At 41.9% G+C, this 26,139-nt stretch overlaps 2 long non-coding RNA genes across 3 annotated transcripts; one reads left to right on the top strand and one right to left on the bottom strand.

The window, feature by feature from the left end:
* Positions 1-1,340: 1,340 nt before the first annotated feature.
* On the top strand, positions 1,341-19,209 carry LOC135290264 (uncharacterized). Of its 2 annotated transcripts, none has more exons than XR_010353001.1 (3): positions 1,341-1,592; positions 2,432-2,547; positions 14,605-19,209. It is a non-coding gene; the product is annotated as an uncharacterized LOC135290264 (long non-coding RNA). The 2 variants fall into 2 exon arrangements; XR_010353000.1 differs by lacking the exon at positions 14,605-19,209 and adding an exon at positions 11,398-12,497.
* On the bottom strand, positions 13,403-23,527 carry LOC135290262 (uncharacterized). Its single transcript, XR_010352997.1, has 6 exons — positions 23,152-23,527; positions 21,892-22,032; positions 20,170-20,312; positions 18,702-18,801; positions 16,721-16,788; positions 13,403-14,424 (listed from the first exon to the last, which is right to left on the bottom strand). It is a non-coding gene; the product is annotated as an uncharacterized LOC135290262 (long non-coding RNA).
* Positions 23,528-26,139: the final 2,612 nt, after the last annotated feature.

The following is a 26,139-nucleotide window of genomic DNA, read 5'->3' as shown; positions in this document are numbered from 1 at the left end:
TATATACCCCACTGAAAAATGCCATCAACTCTGGATTCTTACACTGGAAATTCTTGTATTTAAAAAAAAAGGGGTTTTTTTTCCTCTTTTTTTCCCCCCCTATGTATGCAGACAAGCAGGCATTTGCACTTGCAGGCATGCACATGCATGGACACTAGTATTGCATTAATTAAATCCAACAATATCAGTTGGATTTCAGTCATCATCAATACAAATAAGGATCACAAGACCATCTTAAAAGAACCTTTTAGTGTTGGGGGTAACTGCAATACAATTAGCATTAAATGTATGGTCAGAATGAAGGTCATCTGCTGAGACAATGGCAGAAACTTTGTCCAGAACACATAACATTACATTGACTGGGAACAACACACCAGCAAAAAAAAAAAGTTTTTGGTATCAGAAAAGCAGGGGTTGAATCTGAACCACCATCAAGGTACACACCTCTGTGAAATATGGCAGAAAGGAGCTCAATGCCTTTAGCAGAGAAAATGAAGACTAAAGGAGATTTTTTTATGAACAGGGGGATAGAGAAATGCTATTTAAGGTAAGGGACAATCAGGGACAAGAACCAGTGTATGTTCCATTGACAGGCATAAATATGAGATAGTAAAAAGGTGGAATCTTCCCCAGGGGAGCAAGATAGCTAAACAATCCTTTCATATGAACACTGAGGACAAGAAATGAAATATTTCTACATTAAAAATCAACTGCCCTAAAATTCAGCAAAATTATGCATCTCGATTACTAATATCCAAGAGAGATCTGAAATAGGTACAATAAAGTTATTGTACATGAGAAAAGAAGCTGTAAAGATCAGTGACGAAAATAATAAGACTGATTGTTTTTTTAACCTGAAGAATGTTACACAGAGGTTTATTCTTGAGTTTTAATTTGAATAAGTTTCTTGGAACTTCCTTGATGGTATATCCTCTTCTATTGAGCATCATGCATAATGTCTACTGGTGTCTTTTAGGGGCTGATTTATTAATAGCAGTATTTTACTTTTCTATCTTCCAGTTAGGTTCCTGTACAGATTAAACAGAAACTCTATAAACTGGAAATTACAATTACATCTGAGTTTCATTATTTATAGTTATTACTTTTAAGATCAACTATTAACAAGGTTTTGTATTTGCTATGTATCAGATTTTTAAATCTGATACTTAAAAGAGATATCATTCAATTTAGTCCTTCATTTTTCCTAATAGCAGATCTAATGGCATTTCCATGTTAGGAACTAATTCCATGGTTCTTTGTGACCTATTTGATGCAGATTTCTTTTGTCATATTTCTTCTGTTCTTTCTTTCTTTTGAATCTAGCATAAGTTCATTGTCATTTGTAGCAATCAATCCCCTGCATCAGGCTATCTAATTCAAAAAGGTATTCAAAATCCTTGAACTCTTCCATATCCATGTTTTTGGCACTGAAATTCAAGGTTTTGAAGGGGGCTAGAGATTGGCAAGGGTTCTTTGAGCTACCCTTGCTGTCATAGCAACCCACAAACTTCACAGAGGGACCAAGTGAGAAGTGAAAGGTCTCTGCAGAGCTCCCATGAGCTGGGTGGAGAGAATGGAAATCTCCCACTCTGGTATGCAGAAGGTGAAACTGAGTGGTCTCTCTGATTTGCATAGCCACCGAGGTGCCCTCTCTGTAGTTGGAGAGTTTGGCAAGCTTTCATTACAGTACAGAAATCCTATAAAGAGCTTCTGTTTTTCTGTGCTTTTTTCTTCTCTGAAGAATAAGATGCTTTTATTTATTTAATACCAGAAATTAAGACATACTTATTTAACCTAGGTTTAACCCAGGCTCTACATTAATTACTAAACTCTTAACTGAAGCCAGGAAAGGCCTGTGGGTGCTGTGTCCTTCCAGGCTTGACCTCTACCTGTACAGCCATCTGCCATCACCCATCTTCAGCTTTCACAAAATAAAAACTCAGTAGGAGATAGTAAGAAGAGGCAAGAGAAATTAAGAAGGCTCTAAATGAACATTTGGCAAAGGTGACTTTAAAAGAAATGCAATAGTAGTACAGGCTGTTGAATAGTTTGTAAAGAGACTGCTGTCATCTGCTTTTCATTCAAACCTGACACATATTTTTTGTGTCCTAAAGCCTCTGAATCTGCAAAGTGGCATATTGCTGCATTTATAAGATGCTAGTGCAACAACCACCATAATCATCGGTGATCCAGCTTTAGTGGATCATGTTACACAGTAAAACACACGTCACAGGGGACAAAAAGCCCTGGAAAGTAACCTTTATTTACTTAAACAGGGACTAATATAAATGGTAAATAATCTAGATGATTATTATCTATTTAAATGTGCAACTGCTCTTTGGATATGGTCACTGGGGACTTGTTATAACTTCAGTTTATCAGGCCATAGTGGGACATTTTCACCTGAACTGTCACTCGATTTATTTCTCAGACAAAACTAAGAACAGTGAACATCTTCTCTACACATCCCCTGCGCTCAGAAACAGATCTTCCCTTTTGTGCTGATGTGCTCGCTGCACCTGAGGCTGCCCCCCTACATCCTTCTTGGTGAGTGTATGAGCATAGAGTGAAACTGAGTACTAAAGAGGCTTATTCCAATCATATAAATATATTCCTGTTATTTTTATATGGTCAATATATGCTGTTTAAGGTGCATGTAAGTAGAATGATGGGAGGCTCCTTTTTAGAGGAAACTGGAATGAATAATAAATACATCTTCATGGAAATGGCCGAGGGGAAGACGGATCTCTAGAAAGAAATGCAGTGAACTATTGCCTGCCAGCCTGTTTCAACCCTTCCTGCACTGAAAATCAAATAGCAGTAGGGCTGCAGCTCAAAAATCCCCAGGTCCTCTGCAGACTGCGTGACGCAGAGTTCCCACCTCCCTTGCACCTGACAGCAGCACCAGCACAGCCACTTTTTGAATATCCTCATTGCACACAATCCTGGTCTTTCCATCCTCCATGGCATGGACGCTTCCTTGTGGGATGTGAGTTCTCATCTCAGCAGGGAGGGAAGGGAAGAGAGTGGGATTTGTGATCCCTGAGGAGAGACCAGCCCTGCTGGCACAGGGGCATCAGAGTTTTGCGGTGCTGCACCCCTCGCCACTGGGCAGAGAGCCACAGCTCCCCAGCCAGCTCCAGAATTGTCAAACTACTTCAGCAAAGTCAGCATAATCCCCAAGTAAACTCTGATATCCTCTTTATGAGATTTAGCTGGAAAACAAAAGAACTAATTTAAAAAAACAAAACACAAGTCCTAAACATTATCTATGTCCTTAATTATCCTGTTCTAGTGAGTATTTTATTCCCTGTCTGGTCAGAACACGAATTATCCTCCTAAATACAGCAAAAGTTAAATCCTACACACCCACAACTACAAAAACAGTACAGTGATCAAGCTTAAAAGAGCATATACATTTTATTAATGGATGCTTTATACAACTCCATATAACATAAATCAAACAAAAAACCTATTTCCACCTTTAAAGGCTCCAATAAAAAAGCTTTAACATTATTGAGGATAATTTTATTAAGTTTATAACTACTTTTTTGCAGTAATGGGATTGCTATGGGAATATTATCTGGTTTCTCATGAAGCACGTCAATTTGTTCAATAAGTTAATAAATGACTATGCATTAATCAAAGTGACAAAGCTATGAAGAGCTGAGAATGTGAGACAATTCTGGTGATAATATTAATTAGTATTTAATTAGAAACTTAGGGGCCATAAATAAAAAATCATAGGAGAGACATTTATGCAAATTGTTTTGAGCAGTATTTGCTTTAGGAAAAAACCCTTCCTTTCTTTCATCCTTCTTTCCTTCCTCTTTTTAATTTCTTTCCACCCTGTACATAGCAGAGTTGCAGTGACATCACGTGGATATTAATAAGCCCATACTGGGTTTAATTTTTCCCAATTAGGGAGGTCTACATTTGAATTGTGTTTCCCCCTCCCTTGCTTGAACTGAAGATTTTTTCAGATTCCTAACTTCTAGACAAGTGGAAAGAACAAAAAAGCCCTGAGAACTGCAAAGGGATAGGATTTCTACTTCTGCTATTTTATTCAAGATACATGTCACGTTTCTTACAGAGCAGATTTCATTATTTCATTACACTTATGCAAGAACATTATCTTCAGTAAACCTGTTTTTCTAGTCACAAGTCTGTTTTTATCACGGCTTATTTATATGTGAACAAGACTGAATTAAGCCAATGTTATCCACAACAGACAAGTGCCAGACCTACAATTCAATCAGCCCCTTCTTGGAGATAATGTCAAGGGTTTGAAGTAATGGGACAAAAAAAAGTGGAGAGAGAGAAAATCAGGGTCAAATTGATCCAATTCTTTGTATATAAAAGGGATTCTGCCTAATAACACCTAAATAAGCTCTAAATAAGCTCTTTTTTTTTTTGCCTAAATAAGCTCTTTTTTGCTCTCCACACACAATACAGCATAAACAGGTCTAAACTTGGCCTTCAAGGAAATGTGAGACTGACATGAAAATACTAAAGTTTTAAGTGGTTTCTTCAGACATTTCCTTCCAAAGTGTTTCATCGCACTGTAGTGTAAACCCAAGATAAAAAGTACCTGGTACCCAAGGTTTTTGGGTTATTTTTAGTGAGATGTTTAGACTGAAACACCCAGCGATGACACAAAATTCATTTTTTATTTTATTTTATATTTGTTTAACAAATAATGTGCATCTGTTAATAAAATTAAACCTGATAAATGAATGATGGAGCTCTTTTCAATGATGCTCCCAATTCCCATTTCCAATATAGCAAACTGAGTACCTGAATATATTTTTTACATTAAGTCTCCCCAGAATACTGCAGTTAACACAAATATTCCTTCAAAATTACTGGCTGCTTCTGTGCTGCAACACATATCAGTTCTGGAATTTAATAACATATTTTACTGAACTTCCAGAAGATGAAGAGCTGAGCAGTAGTCACTAAAGACTCAAAAGAAATTGTGGTATCTTCAAGCATTAAGACAACAAACCTTACCTTTATGTATTTCCTCCATCTCTTAGTTGATAAGCTCCAGAGTTGCATGTGAATGCATACCTATCCTTTTTTTTTTTCCTTTTTTGGTAGATTGAGACAGATCTACACATTTCACCATTCATAAAGGTTTTGGGATTCTTAGCTCTGTCTCACATTTCTCAGCCACCATTTACTTTGCATATTGAATGACCCAAAAATCTGATTTATCACCTTCCTTCTCTAGTACAAATTTGAAAGTAGGAGGCCAGGCCTTCTGTGTGGGCCATGAGCTGCACCTTGGCTGGTTCTGTGGTAATTTTAGTATGTTCTAACTTTTCTGTGAACCCAGTAAAAAGGATAACATGTTCAGTAGTGTCTTTTTTGCTTGTAGGCTCTCATGTGCTCGGGGTCTAGCAGCCCTGGCTGGTACCCTCTGAGCAGCATGGCCACAGAGCTCCAAGACCTGAAAGCACCCACCACAATTCTTATCTGCACCTTTTCCCATGAATGAATATGGGGTACAGAGTGCTTTGGAGAAGAAAAAACAAGAGGGAAGATGAAAAGCACTGGGGTACATAGCTGTCTTTTGAGGTCAGCCTTGGCACCATTCCACACATTCCTAGCAAAATCCTTTTTTTGGTTTGTCTGCAATGTGGTCAAACACAGGTTAATACAGTGTAGGCATCAGAAATTGATGAAAAGAGGATTTGGATGCTCTCTGTTGAGCCCCTAGCATTCTCAATATTGTTGGGCTGCAACAGACAGGATTAGGTATGCTTCAGCGGTAGGGAATCTTTGTACACATGGTATTTTGGAAATTTCCCTCTTCTTTTATGGCCTTTCCTGTAACCTTGCACAATCATTGAGAATTCTTGCTCTAAAAGACATGGTGCTTCTGTGTGGGTCTCCATAGACAAGGATTTAACCTCTCTCATATTCTTGCTCGGCTCATGAAAGGTGTCTATGACGTGAGTAAGCAAAAGCAGGATGCTGATCTTGGTGCTGCAGCTCTGTAAATAGCAAACTTTCTGTCTCCTGGGCTCAGCCTGGGTCTTTCTACCAAAACAAAAAACAGTGTATGCAGCCCTCCAGAAGGAAGCATATTGCTCATGATCAATACGCTGTGGATATTTTCTACCTGGGCTTTCCTTTTGATACTGACTCCCACAGGTCTCTCCTGGAAAAGCTGGCAGCCTGGCTTGGACAGGTGACTGACTCTTTCTTGGGTAAAAACTGTTAGGTGGCCAGGCCATGGTGCTGCATGGAGTTACATTCAGCTGGTGAACAGTCAAGAGTGATGTTCCCCAGGATTCAAAACTGGGCCTAGCTCTGTTTAATATCTTTATGGATAATCTGGATGAGGGGATAGAATACACTGTCAGTTTGTAGATAGTATCAAGCTGGGTGGGAGTGCTGATCTGCTGGAGGGCAGGGAGGCTCTGCAGAGGGATCTGGGCAGGCTGGATCATGGGCTGAGGCCAATGGTGTGAGGTTCAACAAGGCCAGTGCTGGGTCCTGCCCCTGGGTCACAGCAACCCCAGGCAGTGCCACAGGCTGGGACAGAGAGCTGGAAAGGACCTGGGGGTGCTGCTGACAGCAGCTGAACATGAGCCAGGCTGTGCCCAGGTGGCCAAGAAGGCCAATGGCACCCTGGCCTGGATCGGCCATGGTGTGGGCAGCAGGGCCAGGGCAGGGATTGTCCCCTGTACTGGGCACTGCTGAGGCCACAGCTCCAGTGCTGTGTCCAGTGCTGGGCCCTCACTGCAAGAAAGACACTGAGGAGCTGGAGAGAGTGCAGAGAAGGGCAGTGGAGCTGGGGCAGGGTCTGGAGCACAAGTGCTGTGAGGAGCAGCTGAGGGAGCTGGGGGTGTTTAGCCCAAAAAAGGAGGCTCATGGATGTTATCATTCCCTAGAAGTACCTGAAATGAGTCTGCACCCAGGTGGGGTCAGTCTCTACTCCCAGGCAACCAGTAACAGGATGAGACAACATGGCCTCAAGCTGTCTGAAGGCCAGTTCAGGTCTACATCAAAAATTTCTTCATGGAAAGGATTATAAAATATTGAAACAGGCTGCCCAAGGAGGTGATAGAGTATCCATCCCTGAAGGTGTTCCAGAAATGACTGGAAGTGACACTTAGTGCTATGGTCTAGTTAACAGCTTGGTGATCACACATAGTTTTAGCCTGATGGTCTTGGAGATATTTTCCAACACAAATGATTCTGTATTTCTGTATGTTATCTTCATAGTGTTCTCAGAGAGAGACTCCATCAATTAGGACCTCTTCATAAGCAGCATGCTCTTAGGGGGTTTATATATCTGAGTACTAGAACCTCATACTGCTCTTGTCTTATGAAGAACAATGATTGCCTAGGTAACATTTGATTGAGTCATTAGTAGGTCTTCTGAAACTGGCTGCAAGGAAAAGATACTTAACAAACCCAACCCTCCTTCATTTTCTGGTGAGGCCACATCTGTCTGTGTCTTTCCGACAGAACAGGGAGAAGAAGAGAAGTGCAATCAGAGAAATAACCTATCTTTAGTGTACTACTCGGGTGCAATTGCCTTCAAACATAGAGAACTGAATGGGATTGCACAACAAGTACTTCCCATTCCCATGTGCCTGTGTTAGCAGGGCACCTTAGAAAATTTTATACAGACAAGAAATGATGCCTTCCCTGAGTTTATGTATCCACATCGATGGCTAGTCAGAAATTTGTAATTACTTTTCACTTTCCAGAAAATATTTTGTAAACACTGGAATTTGGCAAGCTTCCATGGTTTAAAATTTTTATTGGGGAGAAAACACCTAATGTACAAAGCATGCAATTGCATATGAAAGTGAATGTCTTTTCATTTGTTAGTGCCTGGTTTTTTTGTGTTTGAGTTTTGTGGGCATTGGAGGATGAAAGCAAAATCTGAAATGCTTCAGCAAAGGAAATAAAAAAGATAGTCTCTCAAGTTCTTCACTTCTGTTCAGGCAAATTATAGAAGTGATCTGGATACAATACCAAGCAAAACCTGCTTCTCTGCAGCTGCTCCAAAGTGTAAGGGAACCAAGGCTCATTAACCTCACCAGGCAGACGATTTGATGCAGTGACCACACCATGGCTGGGACATGGTCTGTTTGCATCAGGAACTGCAGGAGCATTTCAACACAGACATCCTTCTGCATTGTGATGCTGGGGAAGTAGAAATACTGAAAATGGACCATTTCAGTTCCTCTGTATAGTGGGTTTGCATTTTCCAGGTTTAACCAGTGAACTCTCATAGCACTTCCCAGAAACAGGCAGAAGCAAAGTTCACACACATGGCTTCATGGAGGGGGGAGATGTAGGCAGGAATTTTCCAGCATCTGAAGGCTCTGTGTGCCCAGCTGCATGCCTTCTTACTCCTTGCTCATCCACAAATGTGTATATATGTCACAGTTATGAAAAGTCAGTCTTTACCTCACTCCTACCAATTCCAACTATATAGTCATGGGCTTAAGTGGTATCCCACTAGTCTCTACACTGGGATGTTTTGTGTGTTTACTGATTTTGCCTGGTCTGATTTTTACTTTTACTGAGGATACAGTGAACAGTATTCAAAGGTTGCGCAAGAGCACAGACAGGAGTAATACAACCACAGAGTCATAGACCTCAGCTTGCTTTGATAGTTTGCTGATATTAAATATCTTCCCACTACCATGTTAGGAGGTATGCTGAGCCTTTTTTATATACACTTTTCCTTGCATTTTTTTCCTTTCCATTTTTTATTTTTACATAATCCTTTCCTATACGTGTTCTTGAATTTGCTTCCCAGTCTCTGAATATGCACAGAGATGGCAGGGAGAGTTCGTATGAGCACATAAACATGGATTTCAGTCTCCTGATCCTTTCCTAATGACTGCATTCTACAAGGTGGTGATAAAAGGCTAGATAAGTGAAAATATAACAGAAAATGCTAAAAATGAGAGACGAAAATTCTGACAGGTGAGAATGCCTGCTTTGGAATAGAAAAACTTACTGAGGGGAAAAAAACAGTGGAAAATGGGTTGGGGAGGCATGTTCCAGAAATTACGGCAAATGGCCTTTTTTGGAGGCAGGGGAGCTCCTCAAGAGGTCGTTAGCAGTCTGGAGAAAAGCAGTTATGCTCCAAGGACTGGGAACAATGGGTGTGGTGAGCCTGCCTCCAGGGGCTGGCTGGTGGCACAGGGAGGTGCAGGCAGGTAGCAGAGGTCTCTGCCCAGGTGCCCAGTGCCCACCCTGCCATGCAAGGATGGTGAAGAGGCTCTGGCACCTTGCAGGCAGCACCACATGCCAAGGCTGGGCTGGGGGTGCTGCCTGACTCCAGTGCTGCCCCATGCATACATTTAAACTCACTACAATTCTGTGCAGTCAAACACTGGTTTAGGGTATATCTGTGGTGGAGTCACCATGAAGTATTTTTTATTTCTGAGAAAGCATTCATGAGAAAGTAAATAGCAAGTTATTAGACAAATAAAGCTTTAAAGACAAATAAAGCTTTTCTGAACTACATCAAATAGAGATGGGCTTGACTAACACTGCTTGCCCTTTTAAATTTTGCCTGAACTTCCAAGGTATCTTGCTCTAGGCTCCTCTATCCTAACTGGTGGTCTGAGACCCAGAAACTCCTTCATTTCAAAAAATAATCTCTTAACGAGGACCTAAAAGTATTTAATTTTCCAAATATTATTCTGAATTCCATTTCTTAAGTTTCTTCACCTATAAAATGGGAGCATAATTTTCTTCATAACTTATTAGGGTTCATCAGTGGATGACCATGCATGTACATAGTTATACCGTGCAAGGCCATATTCTACTAAACTTACTCCTGACCCATTTTTAGCTGTGAAAAGTGTCTCTTTTTTTCTCCAGAGTTGCCCAAAGGTGAACAAAACAGGTGAGTAAAGGTGAGCCCATCCTCACAGTAAGTTGAGACCTTTGTGCTGAGTTCATCAGGGTTATGGCAGACCTCAGCTGTGTCACCTTTGAAAGGTCTAATACCTGCCTTTGTTTGGAAAAGCTGGAAGTAATAGGGTGGAGGTCTGTAGGAATCTAAAGAAATAATTCAAAACCACAGTAGCTTTCATAAGGAATAATCTTCTTTTTCTATATTTTAAGAGACCTATGAAACCCCAGAGAAGCCTTGGAGTTCTTTCTTCAATAAATTGAACTCTTCTCTTCTAGAGCAATTCTGAAGCTTTTGAGTTTTGGCTCAGCTCTGACCCTTATTTTCCAGCACTGCAGGACACGGAGCTTGCCCCAGTGCTTAAAATGAGAAAGATTTCTTCTTGTGTGATGGGAACCATGGCACCATAGCTACTACCTTTCTCATCCAGAAGAATGACTCCAATAAGACAAAGCTCATAATGATTTGCAGCCTCCTCAGGGCAAAACATTTCTAAATTTTCAGGAGAAATCACTGCATCTTGCAGGACTGCTGGCTGTTATTTTGTTTAAATACCAGAGATGTCCATTGAGAAGGTGGCCTTGAAAGTACTACAGTAAAACATTCTTTTTCAAAATATTTTAAAATGTTTCTTGCTGGTGAGAGGAGTCACTTAATCATTTAATAATTTAAGATATTGCAGGCCTTTCAGCATATTGATACCTTTTCCATGACCATCACCAAGGTTTTGAATGCGCTGGCAGAATTTTATTGAGCTGGTCAAGATGAGGTCGAAATATCAGCCTATTTCTCTTACAAGCATTTAGTGGGCTGATATTGCCATCCTAAGTGTTGGAGCCAGATTGGGACCCTGGAAAGGGAAAATACACAAAGTGAAAGCTCCCGCGGTTTGGGAAGTATTTCCTGGAGGACTATCTCCGCTACTGACTCTGGCTGAGTTGCACGTGGGCTTTTCATACAGGATTCCTAAATTATTCCCCTGCATTCTGACTCATGGCTGTGTTCATGAACATGTGAGCTAACCAGAAAATGCAGCATTCTCTCCTCCGCAGGCTCAGACCTGACCCTTTGCCATCCCCACATGAATCCCTCTCTCTGTGTCTTGAAGGAGTGATTTACCAGGACAAAGGCTGTCACATCCAAACCAGTAACTGCCACCTCTCTAGGTATGGCTTAGATGCAGTATGCTACCATGCAGTTACAGGTGGTACCCAGCCAGCTGCAGCAGAGTCTGGCACTGCCAGGCAAAAGCTGCGTGTCAACTCAGAGTTGCACCACACTGTGAGATTTGAAGGCTTTCTAGCTGCAAATGTTGATGAATATATACATTTTCCACTTTGATAAAACAGTTCTTGACAGAGACTCTTATTAAATGTGATTGATTATTGTCAGTCTGGCATGCATTCATCATGAGATGAATACATATTCCACTGTTTGTAGCATCAGTTCTTAAGGTTCTGGCTTACACGTATAAGAAGCTGACTACATTGCAGGTCTGCTCTCAGCGTTATTGAAACTGAAGCCTCCAATGAACACAGGTTTCATGGAAGACAAGGCTTGAAAGGACATGGAGATCAGACCCTGCTGCGCCAGGCAAATGCATCAAAATTTATTGTTTCATAAACACATTAAGCAAAATGTAAAAACAGATTTATGTCCTCAACAGAATGAATGGATATTAAAATACTTCGCTACAATGGCAACAAAAAATATGCTGCTAATTCCTTGCTCAACTATTTTCCAGGGATATTTATTAGACATTCATTTTGAAGTCAGTATTTTCTCTTAGTTGTGAGTGTTTTCTATCTTGGCAGTAAAGCACTCTGCTTCCCAAGGTATTTACAGAGAGTGGCCATGTCCCTTTCTCCACTGGCAATGACAAGAAGCTGGGCGTCTGGCCCTTAGGATAGGCAACCACTGCCCTGGCAGTCCTAGGAGTCTCCCTCTGCCCAACTCGCATCTGAGCTCCTTCCTAAACAGAGGAGACCAGACTTCTGTGCTCATTTCCAGATGGGATATCTGCAGTGCTGCTCCCTCTGACATCCAAAAGATATTTCATTCTGATGGCACCACTAGGCTAGGGATGCATGTTTTGCTCCACAGGCCTGTTATATTTGTAGCTATTTTATGCTCAGCAAAGGGTCTTAGTTCTTTCTTTTGTCACAGCCAGCAACCTTGCAGCAGAAACATTTGTTCCCTGTGAGTGACATGCAACAGCAAATTGTACACCACATCAGTTGGTTCCAACCACAATTTTATCTGGTCCTTCCCCTGAGATTGTACTATCCCCTTCAGTGCCAGAAATGCTTCCTACACCTCCAGCAGCCCCCACCCAGCCCACTGTAATTGCTCATTCCTAATTTGGACAAAGAATGTCTTCACAAAAATAGCAAGAGGAAGCCTAGTTTACTGACTGCATTTTTACACTCCTTTCATTCTCATTTGCAACCTTTTCACCACACACACCTCCCCTACCTCCTCCTTCACAACATTATCATGCATTCCATTCCTCCCCACATCTCCCAGCCAAACAGACTTCTGTCACCAAACTGCTGGCCATTACCACCACTTGCAATTTGTATTTTTATTGTATAATCAAAGTTCACAAAAGCCATTCATCACATGCCAGATCTAGGGAAAAATATCTTTCTCTTATGCAACAGAAATTAAAAAACAAAAAAAAAAAACCAAAAAAACCCAAAACTATACCCAGCCCCTCTGCCTACTCAGATATATATTTCATATATAGATTTTTTTAAATTTTTTTTTAAACCCAAAAACTCAAACAAAAACAAAACCACCACACAACCCGCCCCCTCCCCCAGTAAGAGAAAAATGTCTGCCATTGAAGATGTTTAGCCACACTCAGCTGGAAAGTTAAGTTTCTTAAAATTTATGAGCCCACTAGGAATGAAGTAGCCCCTGGAAAGAGTGAGGTTAGGCTCTCACTTTACTAGGGGTGGCTTTTCTCATCCATCCAATGTCAGTGGACAATCCTGCTGGCTCAGAGCAGAGGGAAAAAGAGAGAGGGATGCAGCTCCCCACAAGGACAAAGAAAACGTAATGGCAAGGAAAATTGTCTTCTGGAAACTTTTACAGATACTATAAAAATGAGTCCAGGATCAGCCTGCTTAGGGCCACCTTCTGCACACCATCATTTTCTTGGTAGTATTCTTGTATCCTCCAAACAGCAATCTGTGAGAGATGAGGCAGAGCCCTGCAGCAGTGGCATGATGGGCACTGTCAGCAAGGAAACAGGAAAGTCCCACCTGCACCATCTCGTACAGGCTGCTATGTGCAGCCTCAGGGCTCTTCCCACCTGCCAGCAAACCCCAGCCATGCTTCTTGCTCCATGGGCCCTCGGGTGGGAGCTACATCGGGGTCTGCCATCAGCTGCACCTCTGGTGGTGGCTGTGCCCATGGCAGAGTACCTGAGCTGCTGGCATCCACCCTGGCGCTTGCAGGAAGGGTCCCATGTCAGTGTCACACTGACACAGGGACACACCTGCCACAGGGGCTTTGGGCAATGTGGGCACACGGGAACCAAGCCACCGCAGAGGCTTGTATGTATTGGGCTATAACACTTCTGCAGACACGGTCTGACTGATGCTCAGTCTGAGTTCCCCAGAGGCACAGACATTCCCTGATGCCTGCTGGGACCCACGCCTGCTCCTTCAGTGACACTGCATCACCCACGAAAGCCAGGCTGGAAAGGGCTGTATCTCATGGCACCTGTATGCACTCAGAGTCACACATACAAGTTGTACCTTGGCCTGGAGAGTCAGGGATTCCTTGTAGGATCTCCCTTCCAGATGATAGAAGGGGGTGTGTGCTCTCTGTCTCTTTCCTGAACAAGCCAGCAGTGTGGGCTCCAAGCAAGAAGCCCATCTCCCAGGGGATTCACCTGCTGCATGCAGGTCAGGGGCAGCTCACTCCCAGGTCAGGGACTTGAGTGACAAGCTTGGTGCATTAAATAGAGGGGCATGAATGTGCGTAGCAGCATGCCTCCTGCCCTGTTTGTGAGGTGTCAAGTGGGGCCTTCATTAATTTACAAGAGACTGCTGTTTCAAAACATGTCAGCATGAGCACTGCTCCCAGCTTCATTGCTTCTTCCTTGCTTTGCAGTGGTGAGAAACTTAACATGAAAAAAATCAAAGAACAAATTGTCACACACTCTAAAAGCAGGAAGGCTTCTGGGCTGTCTAGTCTCCTCTGAATATCACAGACTGTTACATTTCCTCTAGACGTTGTTTCAAGTCTGGAATCTGGACAAACGATGCACTGGATGAGCTCCTCTGAGTCCCACAGCAGCACAGCATTTCCCAAGCCGTGCATCTGTCTTCCTGGAGCAAGTCTTTGTATAAGTGGCAAATGGTCATGATGCTGTAACTTCCTTTCTGGGCCTTTGTAGTTATTGTTGCTCATGTCCTGTTTTTCATAATTATGTGATAGCTGGGTCAGTGTGGACTCCAGCAATGAAGAGCAGAGAGTAATACAGCAGATCTGGCACAAAAGCAATCCTGTAATGAGATTTATGTATTCAAGGTTTGCTTGTTTAGCAGTTGTTTTCTCTGCTCATACATCTTCTCCTGTTATACAATGATTTTCTTCATAGAATAGACTGGATTTTAATCAGACAAAAATGACTTAACCTGTAATTAACCACTGAAATGTTGATTATCCTACTTGCCTGTGCACAGAACACAAAACCAGCATGAAGTGCCCTGTGCTTTCCACTCCTTGTTCCAGTGAAAATACTACAGGAAAAGGTATTCCCCTGGTACAGTATATAGAATGAAGATAATGGCATAGAAAAGAAAAATCAACAAAAACTACCTGCTGAAATAAGCTAAAATGCAATATGTAAGGGACTAATATTTTCAAAAGAAAATTCTGAAAGCTAAAATTTACAGAAAAATTTAGATAATAACTTTACTTCATTGATTTGTTTTCAGTACGAAAAACTGAAAAAACCATACACCACAGGAGAAAGGTTGCTCTCCCACAATGCTGACTAGAGGCTCTGCTGCTATCATAATTGCAGAAGAGTTGTGTACATACTAAAATAGGACATCCCTTTATCCCATATAACTCAGTATTGAAAATATATGCTTGCAAAGATGTTTGTAATTATATAAACTATGTTTAAAAAAATTGAAGAAGAGAAAATAATTTTTTTCCCCTCTGGATATTTTCTTTGTTGTAAGTGGCTTATTTGAATGATGGTACAATGTGGTTTGTAGCAGAGGATTTTGTGTCTGGAATAATGAATTTTCTCCTAACATGCTCAGTTTAAGCATCCATTGAGAAAAAAGTGCATCACACTGTAATGATGTACCACAACAGCAGAGAATTTCATATTAATATCATGTGATGCCAAAGGCCCTCCTGGCATTGTCTGAGGTGCTGCTGTAGAGCCACTAATTTTGCATTGTTAGTGTTGATAACATCATCTGAATACAAATGTAAATACTATAAACAAATTCTAGATTAAAATATGACAGGAAATCCTCTCTCCTCCTGAAAAAGAAAGCTGATATTTAATTTTCAGACAAGCTGTTTTCTTCTTAATATCTTTGCACACACAGTTCACAAACAGCTCATCACAAACTAAGCTGAGATGAAAAGAAGCAGGATGCTGTCAGCTGCTCTGAGTAGCCAGCCATGGGGATGCTCTTACTCCAGGGCAAGTATACACATGAGTCTGTCTCCCTGTTCAGGGAAGGAGTTGCTCCACGTAGTCCATAGGCAAGAGCATGCTCTCAGCTTGTAATCAAGAAACAGCTGACGTGGTCTATCTGCATGCCAAAAATTGCTCCAGAAGAGCTTTGTGCTGGACTGTATTCCAGGCAGAGATTTACCCTGGCGCCAGTGGGGATTTAATTTCTCTTTTTGTTCCCTGTCTGTTGCCCCTTGCCCCTGCCCCGCACAGTATGAGTCTGTATCCAATTCCCCAGTTCCAAACATCCATGAAGGTGAGCACAGCACCGGTGTAGCCACAGCGGAGAAGGAATGGGAAGGGAAGATGCTGATGCCTCTTTCTGGCTGCAGAACTGTGCCACCAGCCTTTCCCTATCACGTGAGCCACCATGCAAGTGTATAGAATAGCACTGAGAACAAGGCCTGCTTGCACCAGCCCACACCCTTCACAGTCTGTTCACATACAGAGTTATGTTAACACCAGTGTGTTCCGAGGTACCTCATAAACACAATACAGACTTAAAAAGCAGAGATTAAGCTAAATCACTTAGAGCAGTTACCTCCTTCTATGACTGTGCAGGACTGCACTCCTTACCAATTGGAGCTGAAAAACACCAAATTATGGACTTCATACACATTCTTGGCATATTATTCTTCTTTCACAGGCAGGAAATATTTTTCTAATCTTCATCTAAATTTGCTCAATATGCTGTTCCCACACTGCTGATAACAAACCTTTGGAAACTAGTACTCTGCAATAACAGCTTTGCAGCGTTCCCTCTTCAAACTGCAAGCCTGGATTGTGGTGAGGGAAAAATCTTGCCTTAGAAGTGTGCCAGCACTGCGGGGACATGACTGTGGCAATCAGTGCCGAGGCCAGCTGCTCCTGCAGCCACACATGGGCACAGCAGTCTGACAGCAGTTTGACTCGGGTACAGCCAGCAGGGTGCCACATGAAACTCAACATGAAAGCCCTGGGTGAGCAGGGAGGTTCATAGCCAACCTGGTTAGAGCTCTCTGGTTTTGCAATCACTCTGCTTGCTTTATCCAGTCCTATTGAAATTAGTCAAATTCATCACAGGCATCGTCAAAGCTAGAAATGCATTGGAGGAATACCTGTAGGAAGGAGGTTAGCCTGTTCCAAATTTGACAGTGATAACTTCCTGGCGAGGAAAAGGATGTTACTAAGAAAAAATAGAGAAAAAAGGTGTTGATTGTTTCAGCTTAAAAACCCCACAATGAAATATTGCATTGTTTTGAAGTTTATTCTTGTCTTCCTTTCTTCCCAAAATATCATAGTTATTTTGAACGAGGAAATAGAAGAGCTACAAAAGGGAGAGATTTTCTTCACAACTTTTGCCTTTTGAAAAACAGACATTTCTGTGTTCTTTTTACACCTTGTTTTGATGTCTGTTTGGTTAAAAAACATGCTTTTGAAAATGAAAGAAGGGTTGATATTAAGGATTCCGTACCTAGTCTCAGATTTCTATTCTTGTTAACCCTGTTAACCCTGACAGAATGACTTTCATAGTTTCAATAATGACTGTCCTTCAACAAGATAAAATGTGGGTAAAATTCTGCTAAGCCTTGAACTCTGCCAGTCTCTCTCCATGTTGAAAGTACAAAGAAAGGATAGACCATGCCTTTGTAATTTCCCAAAAATAATCTGGAATAACTTTAAATTTTATTTTTCTTCTCAATTTAAAATTATTCATCACCCCCATACAGAGAGTTTGCAAAGAAAATGTTTTGGTAGGGAAACAAACTTTAGGGGTAGGAGTATGGGATATTTGCCCTTTTTTAGAATACTCATAGGTCCTTTCTGTATTTCTGTGGCATCCTCAGTGCTCGCTGTTTTATTTCTGTTCAGTCCCAGGCTGAATTTTTCCAAGCAAGGACAAGTGCCAGAGCTGCTCAGAATACCACGTTTTCTAAGATGTCCACAATATTAGTGACAGAGCAGCTGAGAATGTTCCAGAACCGGCCATGGGAGCATTGGCCCAGACTCTTGGGACAGCAGTAGTCTTAAAGCCCTACAGTTAAAGGCAGTATCGTAGGTTTTTCCAAAAACCCAAGCTCTTCCCCTCAGACACTTTTATCCCTCCATACAAATCCAAACTCCTTTCCTTCAGCTATAGTTCCTCAAATAAGGCATTGCTGGCCAGAACATGTTCAGTATCAAAACTCAAGTCAAGATCACAGGTACTCTATAATGCAAATCAAAATACAGTTTACAGACATGGCTTCTTCATCAAACCACTTGGCACACAATTCTTCATTTTGACATGCCTCTTACAGGCATGGGCTTAAAAGATCCTGTGGTGACTGCATGGCACTGCAGCCTGTGACAACACATATTCAGATAGCAAACATACTTGCTCGCAGCAGGAAAAAGCTGGAGGTTAGAGGGAGGGGAAACAAAATCATCCAGCTTTTCCCATCCAACTCTGTGGTTCTAGTAAAACACAACCTGATCCAGATTTCTGAAGTGTTTTGAATAAAGCCTAATAAAGCTATGCACCCACAGTTTTTTGAAGCTCTGTAACAACCAAAGTCAAATAAAGTGTGCTATATGGTACAACATCCCAAAAGTTCAAGAGCATTCATAAAAATAACCTGGATACTCCAAAACACCTGACTTCTGATCATCAAAGCCTGAGAAAAGAAAAACTGCATCAACCTGCCTTTTGCATTTTTCCAGTAAAAATAAAAGCCTGTATCAATTCTGAATGCCAGCAGATTGTGCAGGCTGAATATCTGAAAGGAAAACCTTTATTACAGAGTTGCAGTTCAGAGCTTTTTGGAAGCAGCAACTCAGCAGGGTAGTCAATAAGACTTGTAAATCCATTTACTGCATGTTTTAGATCAATTTCACTCTGAGTTCTTGTACAACATTTCAAACCTGCTGAACCCCCAAGATGTTCTTTTCCTGTGGTGCCTTTAGAATAAATCTCTCAGTCATCAGAAAACACTGTGTGTTTTCCTTCAGTGTCATGACTTGTGACTGGTATTTTAAGCACCATTAAAACTAAGGAGCTGAATGTTGAAAATAAAGCAGTAAGCAGATATTTCGCAAGTTCCTTCCTTTTCTCCATACCGTTGCTTTTGTCTTACTTTCAAACAAATGACTGATTCAATTTCTTGTTATTGTTCTTTTTTCCACTGCCAGGTCTTAATTGCAGCCTGAAATACATTGCCTGTGTGGACAAAATTAACAATGCATCAAAAATCAATAAAAATATGTGCAGCTTTTTACTTCAATTCACTTACCGATGTTTATCTTTATGACAAGTTATGGCTTGGCATACGTCTTACCAGGGTCTGATTTTTCTTGTTTACATCTAAATCTGCTGTCACTGCTCTTCAGTAACTTTCCTGAAGTTTTGCCTTGCATCTGTAGGAACCTTCTTGAAAGCAACAGGGAAATATACTACAACAGCTGTGAGCTTTAGCCTCTCTCTTCTAGACCATAATATAGCAAATAAAATTCCAAGAAGGTATTGGTCATGAGTTATTTTTGCCTCAATGGTTCAAGGGTTTTTATTCATAAGATTACTTTGAGGGGTGCCTTAAGGGATGAAAGAGCTATTGCTATGCAGTATTTGAATGTTGCCGCCCTGCAGTGTTTGAATAAGTGCTGCAGCTCAGAGTAAAACCACCAAATGCATGCAAAGCTCTAGCATCCCCAGACTGTGATACACGTAAGCACCTACAGCTGTCTGTGAGAATCGATTTAGATTACAAACCGTATGCTGCTGTTAACTCAAGGCTGGTCTGCACAGGGAGGTAGTGTGAAGGGGGGCACAGGCTGGAGCCTGAGTGCCCACGGCCCAGCAGCCCCGCCAGGGTCACCGCGAGCTGCAGACACCAGGCGGGTGCCATGCCAACAGGATCCCAGAGACTGCAGCCGGCTCCCAAGGAGCCGACCTGGAAAATGGAAATCACTCAGGAGGTGACTCTACAGCAAAGGTAGCCTGTGGGTGAAGCGTGTGTATTCTGGAAGCTGCTTCATCGCTGTGAATGATGCCTACCATCCACTAGTGATTGCTGGGCTTGGATTACTGTTGCTAGCACACAATAAATTCATGTTACACAGACCCACAGGTCTCTGAACAGCTGGTGCTGGTCTCCACTAGAGCTAGGTCAGCTTTTTCTATTAAATAACACATTTAATTTTGTCCCCCATATTACATCTGCACACAGATTTCAGTGTTTTCATTATTTAGAATTATTCACTGAATAATGCATGAGAACATCTTGCAGGCTGTGAATGCTATGCCACAACTACTGCTTGCTCAATAGCTGGACTGTGTGATTGGTCACCAAAGTAGAATAGAAATTTTATCTCCAAACTGAGAAGTATTTTCAAGTTGCATGTTTTAAAAATGAGAAAAATCAGTCACACACACTTTTTACCAATACCTATAACATTTCCAATTCCTTTGTACATTTTTAAGAGAATAAATTTTATGTGTTTATATCTGCCATCAATACAATGTGAAACAACGCTGCAATTGTAGGTAAGTAAATAAAGTCAACTCTTAGCCTAGTGGCAGAATGCTTACCTAGGAAATGGGAAATCTGTGATCAGCTTCCTGTTCAGCCTGAAGGCAATGCAGTCACTTCCCTGCAGCTCCTGCAGGTCCATTCCCCCCCAGCTGAGTCTTCCAGGTAGGGACATCCTTTACACTACACTTTGAAAGTTTTCCTCTTATGAGTCAAAATTATGAGTTCCCTGAAGACGGGGGCTGACAACAAAAACAAACAAAAACCAAGCAAAAACACAAACAAAAGCCCAAAAAACAACCCAAACTGCAAAAAACCACAAAAACACACCAAAGAAAGGAAAAACCCTAACAAAAAAAAAAAAAAAGAAAAAAAAGAAAAAAGCCAACAAAACAAACTCAAATCAAATCAATCAACCAAATGAACAACAACAACAACAAAAAAAATCCAACTACAAAAACAACTAAAAACCAAGAAAATCTGGTTTTGTAACTTTGTAACCTTAGTGGGACACCTAGATCCAAGGCCCTTTTCAGGAGAATGCCTCTGAGTAAGGAGACAGTGGCAGAGGATATAGCACTGGCATGGTGAAAACACCTTCCAAGCAGCAAGACCTGCTCACCCCAGGACAAAGGAGGTCACTGCTCTCTGTGTCCTGAGGGGATGTAGAGCAGCCAGAGCGCAGCTCTGATTCACGCACTAGGGAGGAGCAGGTAGACAGGAGAATATCTCACTTAATATCTCCTCTAATTGACTCCTGATTGCTGTTTAGTCAGTGCAGGAAATTTGGAGCTTTGATACCCTTCCCACTGATAGACCAAACAGGCCCTGTTTTGACTCTGAAAGAGCCTGCCCATGGTGGACACCTAGATCTTTACACAGTGCGTGGCCTATACAAAAGTCCCAAGCTCTGTACCTGGCCCCTTGGCCCTATTTTTGATTACTTCTGTCTTCTGGAAATAATTCTCATGTGACTCCCTGGCAGCAGAGGGGAAGTGCAGGACATTGTGGGGCCTGACAGGAGCCTTGCCTCCCTCCAGCTCTGCGTGTATTGAAGGGGATGGGGAGGACTCCAAGGCCAGAGACAAGGAAAGGTATGAGGTCATCTTTCAAGTTTCCAATGAAAAAGTAAGGATAACTTTGCAACAAATACCTTTCTGAAAGGAGGAAAGTCTTCAAGAGCTGCTATAGAAACAGAAAAGCCAAAGGTGAGGAAATGCCAGGGAGAAGGTGTGAAGGTAAAAGTTTTACAGAGAGGGAGAAGTATAAGCAATATTTGGAAGGTACATTTTTATTATAAAAAAGCAACAAAACAGTGGAACATGACAAAACCCAAATCCTGTGCAAGATCCCATGTTTCTTATAAAAGTTATTGATTTTGTAGGTACTAGTGGTTTAGCCTCAAAAAATTATGGTGGTTTCTGCACTATATCCTATGCTTAGTTACCCAAAACATCCAACTATAATAATGACAGAAAGAAAGAGATATTGAAAAACATGTCTGCATTTTTTCTCCAAGTGTGCTTGACTCATTTGAACTACAAGGTACAATATGGTGTGAGATTTTCTGTCTTGAATAACGGAACTCACACATATTTTCCATTGTCTACCTGTGGTATCCACTGAACAAGAAATATTGAACATGAGGACAACACTGTGCAGCAGAAGGTGCTGTCAGATGAGCAGAGCTACTCAGTGTTTTGCCCTTGCAGCAAATCCATATCCACAGAGATTTCCTGGTATTGCTCCCTCTGTCACTGGGTTTCTTTTCACAGTCATACCTTTGCTTTATGGCAGTCAGTCCTTCCTTCTGTCTCTATGTTTTCCTCCATTTTTTTTCCCTGCATCATCTTGGCTTATATCTTCCCTTCTGCACTTTGATTTCTCTTTGCTTATTGTCCTTCAGAAGAATGGTAAGTCTCCTGTAAGGAAAGGTTCAACTTGACTCATTTCTTCCTCAAAGGGAATGAAATGAGTCATTCCCTGGCCATGTTGCCCTCCCTTAACTCCCAAGAATCAGGAGAATAAGTTAAATATGTGCTTAACAAAATTATTCAACTTTTACAGGACTTAATTGCTTTTTGTACAGACCATAAAATCTCAGTATGATGTAAGCATGATACAAAATCTCTGTGTGATGTAAGCTGATTCCTTGTCCAGGGCTACTACTGAGCAAGAGCCAGGAGATACAGTGGCCCCTCCAGAGCTGTTTTAGTGGCCGAGGACCCCTTTCAGATGAGTATCCCAGTAAAAATGGGGAGTGAAGGGCAAAGGAAGCATTCCAAAACACTCCTCATTCTGCCTTGGAGATGGTGGAAGAAATCCCTCCTCCAGGGGCTGGGAACAACAGGACAATCACAACTTACATAACTTCTGCTGGTGAAGCTACAGTGACATTACAAGGCATGTCAAACTTGTTGGCAACACAGAGCCCAGATCTCACTTTAGCTGGAGCAGTCCCACTCAGCCACTCTCCTAGGATGCTCAAATGCATCACCTCAAGCACATTCCTCCTGCTTCTTTGCTGGCATTGAGATGTATTGTGTGTCAACATTAAAATGCAAATACACATCCAGGACTGCATGCTTAGCTGGAGACATCAGGAGCTGCTTGAGCAGTGCAGGTTCTAGCCACTTGGTTTCCCTTCCCTGAGAAAAATCCTGGAACAAAACCCCTGTGCACAGAGATGCAGATGCTTTAAATTGCCACCTCCACTTGGTTTCAAGACATAAAGGCAAAGGAATGCTTCCAAGTTCAGGCCCCTCAAGGCTTTCATTTGAAGACAGCTCCTTGTATGCCCCAATTTCCCATCTGTAGGGCAAAACCTACCAGCTGCTGAGAAGCACAACTGACAACAACATGCACTGAAATTAAGAAATTTGGAAGTGAAGCAGCAGGCTCCAGCCTAGTAACTGAACACAGGGCTCTGTGAAATGGCAGCCCTGGCTCAGATGAGCTGCCTTGGGTCACAGAATCAGTGGGGCTGGGAGCTGAGGTAGTGATCATCACTTCTGGGAAAGAACACCACACCCACAGCTCACCTGCCCCTGGGCACAGAAATAAGAGGCTGCTGCGGCAGAGCTTAAGATCTGGATGTGAACAGGCACTGCCAACCACACCTGTGCCCCTGGCACGGCTGGCTGGGCACTTGACAATGTCACCCAACTGTAGCTGACTCAAATGTCCTCTCTCTCTGAGGATCACCAAAGTCAAATGCAGCATCGAGTCAATTATCCACTCTGTGACTCAAACCAGGTCTTTCCCTGGAGCTGTATGAGTTAGGGATTCAGTCAGTTCGTTGGTGATACTGAGAAGACGTTTTTTTTTTGTTACAAGTCAACCTAAAACAGTTAAACTGGTTTTTGGTAAGGGAGCATTCACAGTGGATTAAAATGTTTAATTCAACCTCAAAACAAGATTTCTTGGGAGGGAGTGGGGGAAGAAGAATTGTGTCTTTTTCTCAAAATTAGGCAAAAAAAGATAGAGGGGGAGTTGGAAAAGCTTGCATTGGCTGCCTTAACATGAAACAAATGAAGTTGCTTTACAAGTCATTTTCCTTCCCAATTTTAATGCAGTTCCCTATTCATCATGAGAACAAAGTGACTCTTTCTATGATTCATTCTCATATGAAATTCAAAGGGCTTAAAAATGTGCCTGATTTTGGAAAGTTTCTACATAATTTTATAGCTCAGGCTAGTGTTCAGTTAGGAAGCTGAGTTCCAGCAAAGACTGCTGACTATAGGCAAGGAGAGAAATCCCAGGGTCTAACAGCAGTGGCCTAACAGCAGGACCGGTGTCCAGCAGGGAGTGCAACCTCAGAATAGCTTCTGCAGTGCTGAGGAGGTGGAAAAAGAAAGAAAGGGAATGGGGAAGTTTAAAGAAACACAGGATGTGCAAGAGGCACCAGCAGAGTGATTCAGTGTGATTTTCCGGTAACTATGAAGTTGCAGGAAAGGTCAAGAGGCAGCACCCACCCACAAACTTCCATCTCCTGAAACATTCAGACAGGAGAGGGGTGGTGGGACTGGGGTCAAAGATTTGAAGTTAAGGTTCTTATCTTTAAGCAGCATGGCTATTTGAAGAATCCATGAACTGTTTTCCTGCCTCGATGTCTCAAGAATCTGTATTTCTGCTCTTTCTGGAGAGATGTTCAACCACGTATGCTTCTACACCTATGAGAAAATGGGATTAGACGAAAAAAAAACCAAGAAAACCTGTTCCATTACATTATCTCTTATAGCAGATTATTAACAATAATAAACATACTACATCACTGTATGCCTTTTAATGGCATACACAAATGAGCTCAGGATGAATCCCTGGTTTCCTCAGTCCTGAATATGATCTAAGAGCAGGAGCAGAGTTCACAGCCTTAGCCAAAACAGCCAACAGGCCTGAGATGGGCCTGAGGCTCGATGGTCACAGAAGAATGTGCAGCACAGCTGTCCAGTCTATGAATGACCCTGTAGATGCAAGAATTACATATTTGGGGTAGAAATATGAGCTCTTGGACAAAATTCCAGCAGGAAAGGATATTGCTGAGTAGAAACAGAGGATGAAGTTTGAGCTGGGGCTGCAAAAGCATAGTAGGCCAGTAATGCCAAACAGTGTTGCTAGTCAGGCTGAGCAGCTGCATCTCAGGCTAGGGGAGACTCTTTCTCCCCAGAAGGAGCACAGCATGAAAACATGCTTACTCCTGTCCCTGGGCCTGCAGCAATGTGAGCTGTTCCTCCAAAACTATATTCCTAAATTCTGTCTTACCTTTTCGACTAAAGTCAAAACTGGTTTGCCAAAGTCCTATTTGCATCACCCTTGCTAAGAGATTCTGTGCAAGTCATTGTGCTACAGGTCTGTAGTGTAAGTGAAGAACAGATGCACAATATTTAATGTTGCAGCAGAAGTATAAATTTTAGGCAGTAAGAAATATTTCTTTATCCTATATGTGGACAGTATTTCAGTAGAGTAAATAAGAAAATATCCTGGAAAGTAAAGACTAGAATAAAACATGCCAAAAGTAGGGTCTCAAAGATTGTTAGCAAATTCTCTACTTCAAAGCAGCAATGGGGAAACTACATCATCCCTACAAAGAGTCTCTGTATGTATATCAATGAATAGGCAAGTGCAGCCAACCTTCTTGCAATTGCCTGCAGGTTAGGAATTTGGAAGTTGGTGGAAAATTTGATACTGAGTCTGAAAATTCACTCACATCTGGACTTTAATGTAACAGCCTAAAGCAAGCATTGCTCTAAATTTTAAATCACAGTGAACTTGATGAAGGGCTTGAGATGATGTATAAGAAAAGGTCAGAAAAGCTGTAAATGTTTATTTCCACTTAAGCAAGTGCTTTCAATCCAGCTTTTACACGTTCATCTATGTTTTCACTCACAGTCTCTGCAGAACCCTTCTAGGGCTTTTCTGTCCTAGAAAATCTTTACCATGCCTGCACTGAAAGGCAATGTATGTGGCATGTAGCCCATAAGGGACCAGGATAGTGGAATCTGCAAGCAGCTGCATTGCAATTGCTAACTCCAGCACAACAGCAGAAAACCAGCTGGGTAAGAAAAGGGAAGCTTGGACCCATTCAGAAACATTAACTGTTTTGGCAGGAAGGCTAGGGGCTATCCTGCTTTCAGCAGCAAATAAAGAAAGATACCTCAACTGCTGAGAAACCATGAAGAATATAATGGACAACAAACCCCATGTGAATCACGTTAAAGACTGTGCACAGGGGATATGCACCTGGGAAGTCATCATACTGCATTGCAAGCACCTATTATTTGTGAAGGGAAAAAAAATCAGAGAAAAAAAAATAAGAATAGACAAGCCAGGCCATTATACTCTTCTCACAGAAAAGAGGTGTTAGCAGGTTCTGAGTCACTTGTGAAGGGTGGCAGATACTTCAGTGGCAATGGGTAAAAGGGAACATTTTATCTGTCATTTGGGCTAGCCGGCTGCACACATTGCAAAACACAGATGTGCCTGGCCTGCAGCCTGCGTAGGAATAACTCACTAGTCATGCCTGAGCTTCA

This window comes from Passer domesticus, chromosome Z (assembly GCF_036417665.1).
Source record: "Passer domesticus isolate bPasDom1 chromosome Z, bPasDom1.hap1, whole genome shotgun sequence".
Classification (NCBI taxonomy): domain Eukaryota; kingdom Metazoa; phylum Chordata; class Aves; order Passeriformes; family Passeridae; genus Passer; species Passer domesticus.
The sequence above is the reverse complement of the archived record's forward strand: the minus strand, read 5'-3'. Positions and strand labels throughout refer to the sequence as shown.